The sequence below is a fragment of the Siphateles boraxobius genome, unplaced genomic scaffold (assembly GCF_051911475.1).
Source record: "Siphateles boraxobius isolate OS27281-9 unplaced genomic scaffold, OSU_SipBor_1 130, whole genome shotgun sequence".
NCBI lineage: Eukaryota > Metazoa > Chordata > Actinopteri > Cypriniformes > Leuciscidae > Siphateles > Siphateles boraxobius.
The window spans coordinates 22,695,462-22,709,563 of record NW_027508734.1 but is presented as its reverse complement, the minus strand read 5'-3'; the positions used below and the strand labels follow the sequence as shown (position 1 = coordinate 22,709,563).

Below are 14,102 nucleotides of genomic sequence, written 5' to 3'. Positions count from 1 at the left end.
TGGCTCCATAAAGAAGATAAAGTGATTTCTGAGTTAGCCATAGATAATGCAGTGGGTTACATATCATTGAGTACAACCACATTGAGTATTCCCCTTAATAATGTCCAATTGTGCAAACCCTTTTTAGGAAGGACTATTACTATTACAAACTTGATCATCATGAAATCTAATTTTCATCCAATAAGGCGGTTCAAATTTCATGGTATAGTAATAATTTACATAGAAACAAAGTGCACACTGTATTGCTAAATTATCTGAATTGAGTCAGATTTGTGAACAAAGTGCTGTTTGTATGTCTGTCGCTGTGCATCAAGCCTGACAGACTTCTTTTACAAACATTAAGTAGTAGACTTATGTCACTTCAGTCTATGTATACAGCAAAAGATGGGTTGATAAATAGGTTCATAAAGCATTTTTTTTAATTAGATGTTCTTTTCCATACAATGAAAGTTAATGATGCCGAGGGACTGTCAAGCTTTAAAACAAAAGCTTAGGCTACTTTTATTGTGCTTTTTGTCATCTTGAAGTTTGACAGCCTCTGGTCACCATTCACTTTCATTGTAAGTAAATCACATCAATTTTCTGAAAATCTGCAGGATAAAAATAAAGCATTCAGGTTTGGAATGAGTAAATGATTGTTAAGTATTCCTTTAATGAAGCGAAATCCTCTACTTTTCCCTCATTCTCTTTTTTTTCTCTTATTTTCTATAAAACTATCTCTGTCCGTCCTTCTCTCCCTAAGGCTCTGAAGCTCTGAGCATAGAGAGAGTTGAGGCTGTCAAGGAGACGGAGAGATAGCATGTAGCAGCATGACAAAAATGCAGGCAGTACACAAAGTGTTTTTCTCTCTCTCTCTCTTTCTCCATTTGGGCTGAAAGGTGAAATGTGTGGGCAGCTAGAAAAGCAAATGGTAGATCCGCAGTGAGAAAGGTCAGAACACTGACCTTAAAACACCCAACCGTTAGTGACGCCACAACACAAACTCACAGAGTGGAAATGAGAACCAGCTCATGTAGATCATAATAAGTGTGTTTTTATGTGGCATTCTACTTGTTATACATTTCAGTCCTCTTGTTTATTTATCCTGCCGTATTCCAGCCAGAATTGAGTGTGTGTGTTTCTGTCTTTGTTCTGGAGGAGATGCAGGTTTTTTCAGCTGGGGCTGAGATCTTGATTAGGAATCCATTATGTGCGGCTTCAAAAGCTGGGCCGCACACAGTAGACATGGAGACGGGTTCTGACGGAGCCCAACAAACCTGCTACAATAGCTAATGAGGCACATCCCCATCCCTGAAGGTAGAGGAAAACAAGGGGAAGAGAGTCTCCACCATCTTGGATTTCACTGCAAGGGCTGTATTGAGTCTTGAAAGCGTATGAGCATGAGGGCCTCTGGCCACACTGTGTATCAGATTACCCCCCCCCCCCCCCCCCCCCCCATCTCACACACCGAAAGGGGCCTCCCTATCCCCCCTGCGGCTATGACCTTCCATCAATCCGCTATCTTTTTTTCTTTTTTGATCCGCAGGTTACCTGCCCTATCCAATTACCCTTCAGGCTGCTTTCAATGGACCATGTACCACCAGAACACTCCCCTTTCTCCTCTCATTCCTTATCACTCACTCTTTCGCTCTCTTTCCCTTCTGGTGGTGTCCCTGGGCCCCTATTTGTGCAGCGGTCCCGGTGGTCCTCTGGATACATTATGCATTACTGACAGTCCTGTTCCTCCTGTACTCACATCCACACATACACACACTCCTCCATGCCCGCAGCCTTTCGTCCTACTGCAAACTCTCTCAGTCTTTTGGCTGAGGTGCCTGGGAGCAGGATGAGAGAGAGAGAAAGAAGACTATGTGTGCGTTCGGGTCTGTGAATGTGATCCCTATCCCTGAGTAGCAGGTTTCCTCATTAGGGGCCAGGGGCCGCACTGCAGTGACAAAGACAGGGACGGAGACAGAGGCCTACTGGAGCCGTTACCGAAGGAAACTCTATCCTATGAGACTGATAATGTGTGCTCTTAAAGAGTGTGTGCATTTGTGATTGCTTCAGACCACTTCTACTGCATTTATGTTTAAATAAAGCATAATTACTAACCTTGTGCATTTGGACCTAAAAGGTGATGTGTCTCGTTTATATGTCACCAAACTGAATTGTAAAAATATTAACAAGTCTCAAACTTCTACACTGAAAAAAAAATGTAACAAACAATTACAAAGAAATGGCAAGTAACATGGTGCATTTACTTTTATCATACACACCACAACCTCAAAATGAAAACTAGTTCTAGTTTTTTCTAGTTTGTCTAGTTCTTACATTTAAGGGATATTTTACCCGAAAATGATGATTCTGTCATGAAAAAGTTTTCATCTGTGGAACACAAAATAAGACTTTTTGAAAATATGGCGTTTTTTCAAAATGGGGTCAATGAGGTCATACGTTATTTTGAATCCCAGAATTTCCCAGAGTTGTGCAAAAGAAAGACAGATTTGGAAAGACATGACAGAATTTTCATTTTTAGATGAACTATTAATTTAAGGAACTATTTCTACTTGATCAGATGTATTTATAATATTTCTATCTGTGTGATATATAGAGATATTAGAGATACAATATTGGATTTTTGCCGATATGCAGATATTTTTCTAATTAAGGCATTTTTCATCATCCATTTGAAAAAAATATTATTAATTAATAAACTATATATAAAATTATTTCTGTCAGGACCACTATCGTCAAATATGATTGACAATAAGCATACAGTTTGGATTGGTGGTATGGTTCCGTTCTGGGCGAGAACTCCCTGCGCATCCATGCAGTCTAGCATGGATAAAAGCAGGGAGAGCAGTAATAACCCCCCTTAGAGTAAACAGAACAGAACCAACATGAATGTATGCAGATATCATTAATTCAAGATTTTAAAAAGTACAACATAATTTGAGAATTTATTCTGATTCAAGGGGAATCAGAATGCCAAATCCATTCTGGAGAGAGGAGGAGCTGGGGATTGAGGAGGGTAATTAGCTCCTGAGAAACTGCTGATAATACTAAAGGAGCTTATATATGTAAACAGTGATAGGTGTCATATTCCTATAGGTAGACGTGGATCAGCTGAGAGTCAGCTGATGCGAGCTTGACCTGCCAGAACTGACGCTACGCTTGATTTAATTTACAAGTGTCAGGTTTGTGATTTTTATTAGTCATGTAGGCTATAGCTGCTGACCATTAAATCAAATCTTGTGATTTTAAGACATTAATTACAGCTTTATTTATTCATTAATAAAATAACATTTGTTATTTCTGTTTGTCTAATAACAAGTTCACTTCAAGAATGACTAAACCGTTGACGTCAGACGTGATCTTATCGCTAGTAGGCTACTCCTTGCACACGGGCCGATGCCGATGATATTTTAAGCCTTTAAGATTTCAATGACATTCCCATATTATTATGCATCCCTAGTAATATTGTCAGATTGGTTATTATTATCATCATTATTTCTTGACGAAGAACACTCTACTGTGCAATAGTAATATAGTTCTGTTATAATTCCAAGTTAAACCAAACTTTTATTTTGATGGGTTGTTGTGACTCGTGAATACCTTTGAGTTTCTCAGATATGATAGTTTTATCAAATGAAATGGTGAAATGCTTGTGAGGTGAGCGTCACCCATGCTTCAGTATGTGTAGAAGACAAAACTGCAGTGTTTATTCACATAGAGACACAGAACATGCAGACTTAAGATTTCAATAGTAGTCTTTTTGGCCATATAGCGATTTGATTAATTGTACAGTCCAACTTTTGATTTATTCATCCAAAAATGGACAAATTCAGTCACATTCCACTTTATACATAATTTTCCATTTGTGATATTTGTGATTCCGTCCGTGTTTTCTGCATCGTGAAATCCAACATGTAATGGTATTTGCCATGTTAAATTGAGTTAGTTGTGTGGAAAATGTATTGTTCTGTTATAAAGTTATAACCATTAGAAAAAAGGGTATGCAGTTAATAGAGGTCCCCTCTCAATATACTCTACATAGTGCTCTCCGTGGCCATTGAATAGTGCTCTCCGTGGCCATTGAATAGATGCAACAATTGTTTCAGCCGTGCGCTGGTATGGCGCTATTTGAAAAATACATAACGTACATGAAATTGAAACTGGTATACCGGCCAAGCACTAACTCAAAACATACTTGAGCATGTTGAAAACATTGAAAGTCTTATTTTAAACACCAGTGACAGAACAAAAATGTAAAACCTGCTGGGTATTGAGAAGGTGAAATCCTGCAACATGCTCAAACAGTTAAAGATTTCAGCTTGCAAAGACAGATACAATTTGGCATTGTCATTAAATTAACTCTAGGAATACAAATAAGGACCACCCTAAGCGCTACAGATGGAGCGTGACTGAATGGAAAATACATACTACAAACATGGAAGAAGAAAAGCCTTGTGTTAGGAGAGCTCAGGAACATGTCAAGTCTCAACAGAGCACAGCAGATTTTCTGCCTGTCATTTATAGTAACAGAAAAAGAGCAGGAAAGAGACAGAATCCTAGTTAAACTCATGCTATAGGACAGAGGACATTGATTTATGAATGATAGCCTTATTTTCTAAGAGGATAGCGTCATTCACTTTTTCTAAAACAACATTTATTCTTTTAGAGCTTAATGCAAGATGCTCTCTAAATCACTCTGATAGAAGCACAACAAGCCACTTTGTCCTGGAACGAACACTCAGGGGCAAATTCACTAAACATTAAATATTTTGCACAACATCTTACCACAAAAACCTGTGCATGCTTACTTACTACATGCACTGCAGTCTAATTCAGTTTAAAAAAAAATTACAAAGCATATATGAGATTAGAGTTACAGTCAGACATATACTATAAATATATGCTTTTTATCCAATACTCGGAATGCAATGAACAAAATGCAATGCTGTTTGAGTATTATTCTATAGAGACCTACTAGATGACACTTATTGGAAAATATATAAGAACATATATGAAAATGATAAGTCCTGGAATTTTTTTTTAAATATTAGAGCTGGACGATTCTGAATAAATTGAGAATCACTTTTTTTGTGTTTCATATAGACTAGAGATCACGATTCTCCCAAAATAAACAAAACACTGAACAACATTAGGCTATCTGAACCGCCAAGTTAGTCTATTTATCCAACTTTAATCCCAGTAATTCCATCTGTGATCATTTGAATATTTTTAACACAGAAATCACAATACTCTGTGGTTAAAAAGACCGTTTGTGAAGCTATTTCATACCTAAACATGGCTGCTTTCTCTGGATCAGAGGTAGTGCGAACACAGATTTGAATGTTCCGGTATGATTTCGTCATAGCTTTAATAGACAGGCGAATCGTTGTCATTTAGGAATCGAGTGGGTGTTTGAATCGAGATTCCGATCTTTTAATGATTAATCATGCAGCTATATTCTATATCAGACAAAAATATCAGTAAAAATGATTATTGGATTATCTCGAATAGCGATCTACCCTCAGAACCAACCTGAAAGATCCAGAATTGAGCTAAACAGTACCAAAGAATTAGTAATGCTGTAAACACACCCACAAAATCTATGGTGAATGCAATTTGGCCTCACCATAGACTTTGTGGTTGTGTTAACAGCATTACTAATTCTTTAGTGAATCAGATGGTAAAACAATACAGAAAGTGTGTCCATGAAGATTTGCAGGAATCCAATCAAAAGCAACTAACCTCTACAGGATCCTAAACTCCTCTGCTCAGACCTTAAGGGTTAACTTTACATTTCCACTGCATCAGTGAAACATGGGAGCATCCGCATGTTGGCAAACCACACCAACACCGCAGCTGGCCTTTCGGTGGTCGCAGCTGCCCACAGAGCCCCACATCACAGCTGGGCCAGCCCAGTCACAGCCCTGCCAAGCCCCTAAGGAGCCCAGCTACAGCCTGCCGCATGATAAGGCCCGTAGATGTGCTGTGCGTGTGTGTGTGTGTGTTAGGGCATGGGTGGGTTTCGCTCACCGGCTGACTTTTAGACCAAAAAGGGTGAGGCGTTTCTGTGACAACTCCATTTTGATTGACTGTCCTTCAAATGATGTATTTTAAAGAACAAACATAAAAAAGGGTATGCGCCTTAAAATGTGCTCATGAAATGTTAAGACTTTTTATCTAATTTTATATAAATGTTTGTGTATCTCACATGGACCTAGCCTACATCTTATCTTATTCAGGGCTTTTTAGGCACTTGTGTATAATATAATTAAGGGTTTTCCATCGTTATTGGCCGATAATATGATTTCTATAGTTTGATCGGCGGTCTCTTTAAAGATCGGTGTAATATTAAATTAATCTGTCTTAATGTTAATCAAACAACAAAAGAAAAAGAAAACATAGTAGATTTAGTAGGATTAATCTATATTTCATTTATACAGTGAAGACTGTGCAGTGTTGTTTTACACTTGATTACTTTCTGTTCATAAAGTTTTATTATTATTATTATTATTTATTTCATAGGAATGCTATATTTATTAAGCTCTAAGCTGTTCCTAATCACCTCTGAGAGAGGAAATGGAATGTTGCATATGTTCCTTGCCAATAAATAAAGAGTTGTCAATTCATGATACTTCCACATCTCTTAAATTTATTATAGTTCAAATACATTTTTGTTAAGAATAGTTGGCCTATTATTTATTTCGGTGATTGGTGTTGGCCAATACTGCTTCCAGTGATTGGTAAACGGTGATCAACCCCAAAAATCCTGAACAGAGCACAGGTAAATAATACGGTAATGTAAAGCCAGATTATTGTGTGCAATAATTAAATTCATTTTCCAACATTTTGAGTGTGCAAGTTGTGGGATTGATTAAAATGGTGAGCAATAACTACAATCCCACAATTCTGAGTTTCAGGGCCTGAGTAGGGCTCAGGGTTTGTTGTTTCAAGCAGGACCTCCACCCTGAATTTGAAGCACATTAGTCTCTTCTCACAACCAGAAAGCCTGATGGTTTGTTTTTCCTTCAGCATTACATACAGTAGAGGTTGAACACTGGAAGCCTATCAGTGTGTTGGATGATGTCATGCCTGACAAATTCCTCTCATTCTCTACACGAGAGACAAGTTTGAGTCATATTTGAGCTCCAGCACACGGTCTGCCATTCAGAAGACAATTGTACGGTTTTAACTACAAAATTATAAAAAGCAGAATAAGCAGATAAGTAAACAGATTGCCTTCTAGTTCACAAGCTCAGTGTAAGACACCTTTCCAAAAGAAGGATAGTCTGATGGTCCTCAAAGATAGGGCATAAGCTTTATATACGAATTCAAACACAGTACTTGGTTCTTTAAATGTTTGGGAAGACAGCACTTAAATGTTTTTCTTAAAATGTTTGGGAAAAGACTGAGTGCCGTCTGACGCAGAACATGGGATTTAAACTGAGTAATGAGTTCCAGTCTAAACCCTCTTTGAACGAAACTACCTGAGATCCTATAAAAAAAAAATCTACAGACTTAACCAATACTTAAAGAAGAGAAGACGACCACACACATGCACACATAATTTATACCCTATAAAAAAAAGGTAAAACAAATAAAAATATATTCACCGAGTCACACCAACACACTGGCAGCTCTATGTCCAGTCAAAAAAGGGCTTCAGTTCTGGAGTCACAGAGCAAGAAGCCAATTCCCTCATGTGAGCTCTAACACAAACATTCAGCCTTGAGAGCAAACATGTCAACCCCCCCAACACCCCCCCCCCCCCCCCAAAAAAAATTGAGACAGACAAAGCAAAGGATTTACAGAAAGAGAAAGACAGCAGGAATGCGAGAAAGGAAGTGTATTAAGCTGCTAATTCCACAGGAACACCATGCCTGTAAGCACACAGTGTGTTTGGACTGTGTTGATAACCTATCTGTAATGAGATATGGAAAGGCTGAACACACCACCGATCCACACAAACAACATACACTGGAGTTAGACTGCACAAGAGCAAACCATACACCTTCACCTCCCTTCTATATTTTCTTAAATGTAAACTCTATTATGTAAAATATGTGCTTGAATACAGTGAATTTTCCAAATGATTTCCCAAATGGGATAGTTCACCCAAAATCCCATCAATCCAAACCCAGCTGATTTTCTTTATTGTGATGAACACAATTTGTTGTTTAAGAGAATATTTGGCCTGCTTTTGTACATTCAATGAAGTTGCTTATGAATGGCTCCAAAAAAAAAAAGCACCATTCAAGTATCATAAAACAAAGTATCATATACAAACCCTCTGAAGTTATACAACAGAACAAACATATTCACTTAAAAAGAAACCTCCCCCTCTGCTAGAGTGCTCAAATCTCAATCACGCTTATATTCAGTTATTTAATGTAAACATCAATAAATCAGTGATATTTAACATATATCAATGATAATCCAAAACAAATCAATGATGATTAACATCTCTTATTTTTGTTCAGATTGAGTTAAGGTCAAAAATTACCAATACACTAAAAATGTGGTTAAGTAAACATCTTAATAAAGTATTTTTTATCAGAATAAATAGTTAACTATTATGTCAAAACTGTAAATCCTTTCATTAAAACATCATAAATTCTTAATTATTTCAAATTACATGAACTCATTGCATGTGCTATCAAAATGCTTGTTAGCAAATCAGGTTGCTTACAGTTGATACCAAACATGGTGGTGAGAAGGAAAAATACCTCCACTAAATAAGGATAAGTTATGAACTTATCAGCATCAGTGGATACTTCGACAGCTTCAAATAACAGTTGTTTTAATACAATATCAGCAAGGTCAAAATTCTACATGCTTACTAATGTTTGGCAGTGAGTGCTGTCCAGATGTCCTTGACAGAATTACCTAAATGTAAGTTGCCTCCCAAAAGGGTTTGATACAGACAAGTCTCATGGCCAGCAAGTTCTTTTTCATAGTACTCCTTCTCAATTTCGTCCATGTGTTCCCTCTCTTTCTCTCTGAATAGGTGAGCTGAGCTGGAGAGAAGGTTGATGGGAATGAAACCCAAATAAAACCAGTTTTCTGGGAAGCCATTTCACATTCCAGTGAGACCAGAGAAGCTTCCCACCTTCCAGTAAGAGTGTGTGTACAGACCTGTCTGTGGCTGCACCTATTTGCGTGTCTGTGTGTGTTGTGCCACTAAGAGACAGAATGTGTGTGTGCTTGTGTGTGTGTGTGTGTGTGTGTGTGTGTGTGTGTGTGTGTCTCAGCACTTTCCCAGTTCATCTCACTCAGTATACCCCGCTGTTTATCGTTCGGCCCATCTCTCCCCCTCTGTTTCTCTCTCCATCCTTCCCCTTCATTCCTTTCCACTGATCTCAGAGCCTCATCCTGTCATTTGTCTGGTGTCCATTAGAAAAAGAAGATGTGATGGGAGACAGGCGTTTCTAACGCAGCAGATGGTCTTCTTCAAGGCTCCATCAGGAAGCTCACATTAAACAAACCCATTAACTGCCAAGGCAACCTGCCTGCGTCCCAACAACACCATTGACCATGAATGATCTCTAAATAATCACATGGCCATCTCTGTGAGCATTCACAACCCTCCGTTTCTGGAGGACAGAGATGAACTTGAGCATGCGAACGGAGTGAGTCGGAGGGAGTGTCCGGCTGTCCTCACGATTCTCTCAGCTGGTTTAGACCGAACGCAGTGAATCATACTGGCTTTGACTAGAATTCAACAGTCTAATAAATTACAGGGGGCCTCTTTACTACCTCAGCACCCCACAGTCTGTCCTGCCTTCTCTCACAGTGCCATACACAAACTCTCTCAGACTCGCTTATAACTCTAAAGCCATTAAACGGAGTGTAAGCATTAGCAAGTGAAAATTACTTAATAAATAACTGGACAATATTAATGAGCCATGCTTTCTCCACAGAACATTAGTTAAAATACATTCAAATAATTATGAATGTCATGAAAATTTGATTAATATATTTGAATTTTCATAAATTACTGATCTGTTGAATACTACACAATGTTTTTTTATAATGGCTAATGAAAGGTAAGTTTCATAAAGCATGTTTGAAAGAACTCCTTAAAAAGTCAGACCTGCAAACTCCTCAGAGTAAAAAAGGTGGGGGGGGGGGGGAGTGATTGGTATAGTAACAGTGTCGCTTGATCAAGATCGGCTCGCGCTGGTTTGGTCCAAACTGATAAACGGTCCGTCAACCACATAATAACGAGCAGTTTCGTTCCGCTTGCATTACGTTTGCCATTTGATGTTGGGCAATGTTGTGGTGGCTCCGGCGGATTATGAGCGCGTTAACCACCTACATTTGAAATAACGAAATTTTGGTCGGAAGGAAAGATGGCTGGCTGGCTGGCTGGTCCAGGGTCACATTTAAACTATTTATCCAGTGAAAATAATTTCTACATGCCTTAAAATAGCTTGAATGTAACTCTACACTCTTGCTTCATTTAGTATACACGGATCCATAAATATGCAAATTAGTATCCGCCTCCACTCAATCACAAGAGCTTAGAATACCTGATCCACTCTGTCAACTTTACTGTAGTAAAACCCAAGTGGCAAGTGGAAATACTGGTTTAATTTAGCCATTTATGTTTGAACCAGACACTGATTCAGAAGTGGAAGGGCAAATTATACATAATGGTAATTGATATGATTAGACCCCCCCTGCTTCGCAGCATATTTATATGCTAAGGCCAGCCCGCACTTTGAAGGGATTGGTTACAACATATTTGTGAAGAGAGAGGCGATTTCAAGCCGCATGTTTGGTTTACTGCCGTTTCAAGGAGAAAATACTCAGCAATGGCGTTGACTGATGAATTTGCATATGGTTTGTCTTAAAGACATATACAAACAACATTAAAAACTTGATTTTCACCACAGGGGGTCAAATGATTTCTGAAGGATCATGTGACACTGAATGGCTGCTAAAAATTCAGCTTTGCACTAACAGGAAGAAATTACCTTTTAAAATAGATTTTTTCATTAAATAAATACAGCCCTAAAAAAATACCATTTTTCATTTTTTTGCTCATAAGGTAATTACTAGGGCTACAGACTGGACAAAATATCAGAGTGAATATGAAATCAACTAACATATGCCCACAGTTTCTCCGTTGAATGCAGTCCCTAAAACCTTGCCTTTGATTGAAGAATGATCTTTTCTGCATGTAATTGTCATAGTTTTTTTATTCCTAACCTAGCTGATCTCTCCCTCTGTGTGGTTGTGTCCCTTGTCACCTCAAATCTAACACAAAATAATGCTTGTTTTGTCACTGTAAACGATTGCCAATGTACCTACTAGTGTTTTAAACTTTCAGTCCTGACCCCTCTCTCTCTCTCTCTCTCTCTCTCTCTCTCAAAATATTGCAAACTCTTAAAAATAGCAACGCAAAATGAAGCATGACTGGCTTCAATATGACATGCCAACCAGACGAGGAGACAGCAGAGGTTTCCGAAATGAGGAAGAAAATTATGAACTGCTTATAACTGTTTATTTTACTGGCCTCTAGACATAATGTATCATCAGCTCAGTTGAAATAAATTCAACAGGTTCTGCTTTTCTGTCTCTCTCACACTCATAAACACATACAAATTGTTGGCAGGGGCAGCGTGTGGACAGATGCGGGGGACCCAGGGGGGGGGTGCATCTCCAGGTCAGGAAGCGCTCGCCTGTGGGGCGATGACGGACCCTGCGACTCGAGGTCACCAGGGGTCGCGCACAGGGGCAGAGAGGAAATGCCAGCCAAGTGGCACTGTGTAGGACCACACACGTACAAATGTTCGGCTAGAAGGAGAGGTGCCATGTTAAACAATCCTTACTGGAAGAGCTGGACAGAGAAGACATCCGCACTTATTCAGCTGCTGGACACTTCTCAAGGAGCCTAACTACCAGAGAACACAACACACGTAAACCTTGGATTAGACCTCATCTCCGGTCGGACTCCAACTGGGGACTACTTGTCAGTCCACTAATCCAGTCCTCACAGTTCCTTACAGCAGAACGGACATTTGGTGGATATTTTCTTCACATGGGACAAAGTCAACAGGACAAGGGCATGGCCAATAAGGTTTGATTTGAGGTCTGACATCTGCATGTATAAACACTTGCAATGCTTTAAGAAGTTCTGGCAGCCTAACAGTCTCTCTCTCTTTGTCCCACATCCACCATTTCTGAGTGAGAGAAACCATCTCTAACCATCATGAGCCTTCATTTATGCTTATCAAAAATAGAAAAGTACAAAGAGGGAGAGATATAAAACGAGGAACCTAAAAGGGAAAGAGAGTGACAGGGATTTTATAAGGAATGGGAATCGAGTTAAGTTTCTTTTATTTTTTTGAAACTTTATAAACAAGTTTTTTTTGGCAGATTTCAATGAATCCAATATTTGGCCTTAAATATTAAACAACAACAATACCAATCAAAAATGTACTTAAAATGTATAAAATTCTACTGAAAACTTCATAACGTGTATCTTTAAGTACGCAATGTCATATACGGAACCAGTCAGTAACTAAACTGACAGTAAGTTATAAGCTGTATGTGTTTGTTTCACTAAAAATATCAAATTCATTAGAGTGATTTGTTCAGGAATCTGACAACAAAGTCACACAGTATGTTTTTGATTCACTAAAAAGAACTGATTAATAAGAGTTATTTATTCTATAATCTGACTACATTGTTCAAGCTGTAGATTCAAGAGCGGTCTTGTGGTGCCTATGAACATGTAGTGCATGAAACTGTCAGTATTATTTAAAGGGGCTATATGTAAAAAAAAAAAAAAAAAACATTTTAATTGCAAAACTAACTGTAACGAAACTTTAAAAACCTAGACCTTCCCCGACTTCCTAGGTCGTCTATGAAAGATTGTAGACCTAGGTGATTATTGCCGGGAAAATCAAAAGGATGTGACGTTTACACACACTCCTGAAAGCCTCACTTCCATTCTATGACACATGCAATTAATGTTTAAACAATGTTCAGGATAATTGGCAAAAGAGTTATTCTGTACTGTAATGTCAATGTGTCATGCAAAGAAAAGCAATTAATTCAAACTATGGTCTCACATCGTCAGATATAGTCTATAGTCTCAAATATACTTTATAATCAAACTATCATAACAGTGGAATTTCAAGTTAAGTCACCTTTATTTATATAGCGCTTTATACAATACAGATTGTTTCAAACCAGCTTTACAACAGGAAAATGATGCATTTTGGCTGTTGTTCAGCTGAAATCAGTTCAGTGTTGATTCAGTTCCGTTGTAAAGATCATCAATTATTACCGTAAATTAGATCAGTTCATCTATATACACAAATCCGGCGAAACACGGAAGTAAAGCAGCGCCGCCATTACTGCGTGCCTTGCTGCTAAGGAAGTAGTGTTGGTCCCGTAGGCGGCTGTAGCTTATAGCTGTACGAAATGTTATTTCTATGTTTTTTTTAGTACGTATGTGGTCCAGTGATGCCGAGAAGAGCGTGTTGTGTGGTTGGCTGTTTTAACAACAAATAAAACCGTTTGTGAAATTCACAAACCTTTGTTGCGCATTGACTGCCCATGTTTACGGCCATACGGATTAAACAGAGTTCCTGGTGCGGGTGGTAATGCACTCACTCTGTGTGTGCGGGAGAATAAAACGATTCGCGGGACTCCCGCAAACTAGAAATATCTATGAAGAAAAATATAAAAACTAATCAATTTTTATTTATCTGTTGCAGAAAAGCAACTTTTTAGGAATTATTAAGTGAGCGCACACACATTGCGCGCATTCAGTCATACCATGCACGCAGTAGCCTGCTTGCTTTTATCTTATAACAGTGTGGTTTGTGTGTTAATGCTTTAATAACAAAAAATTTATCAGGAGCATTTATGCTGATGTGTATGGTGGCGACACGTAGGCCAACTTGAAACTATTTTTTGACAGTACAGAAAAAAAAAGTCTGTTTTGCGGGCCGGAGAAAGTAACATAGAAAGTAGTTGAAGGGCTCTCAAGAGTCACGCATTGAGCGTGACTCACAGTCACTCATTTCGGTCTTTTGTCACGCTCTCCCGCCACACATTGTATTCCTCACGCTGAAAAACTATTTATAATATGT

At 38.5% G+C, this 14,102-nt stretch overlaps 2 protein-coding genes across 2 annotated transcripts in view; one reads left to right on the top strand and one right to left on the bottom strand.

The window, feature by feature from the left end:
• kcna4 (potassium voltage-gated channel, shaker-related subfamily, member 4) overlaps window positions 1-12,794 on the top strand; it is a 134,574-nt gene extending 121,780 nt beyond the window's left edge. Inside the window, exons 3-4 of the mRNA XM_077228674.1 lie at window positions 8,999-9,106; window positions 11,393-12,794. The gene's annotated coding sequence lies outside the window, so the exon portion shown is untranslated. The remainder of the gene's footprint in view (window positions 1-8,998; window positions 9,107-11,392) is intronic.
• The window catches only part of lgr4 (leucine-rich repeat containing G protein-coupled receptor 4), a 73,272-nt gene that overhangs the window by 50,382 nt on the left and 8,788 nt on the right, over window positions 1-14,102 (bottom strand). The window lies entirely within an intron of this gene.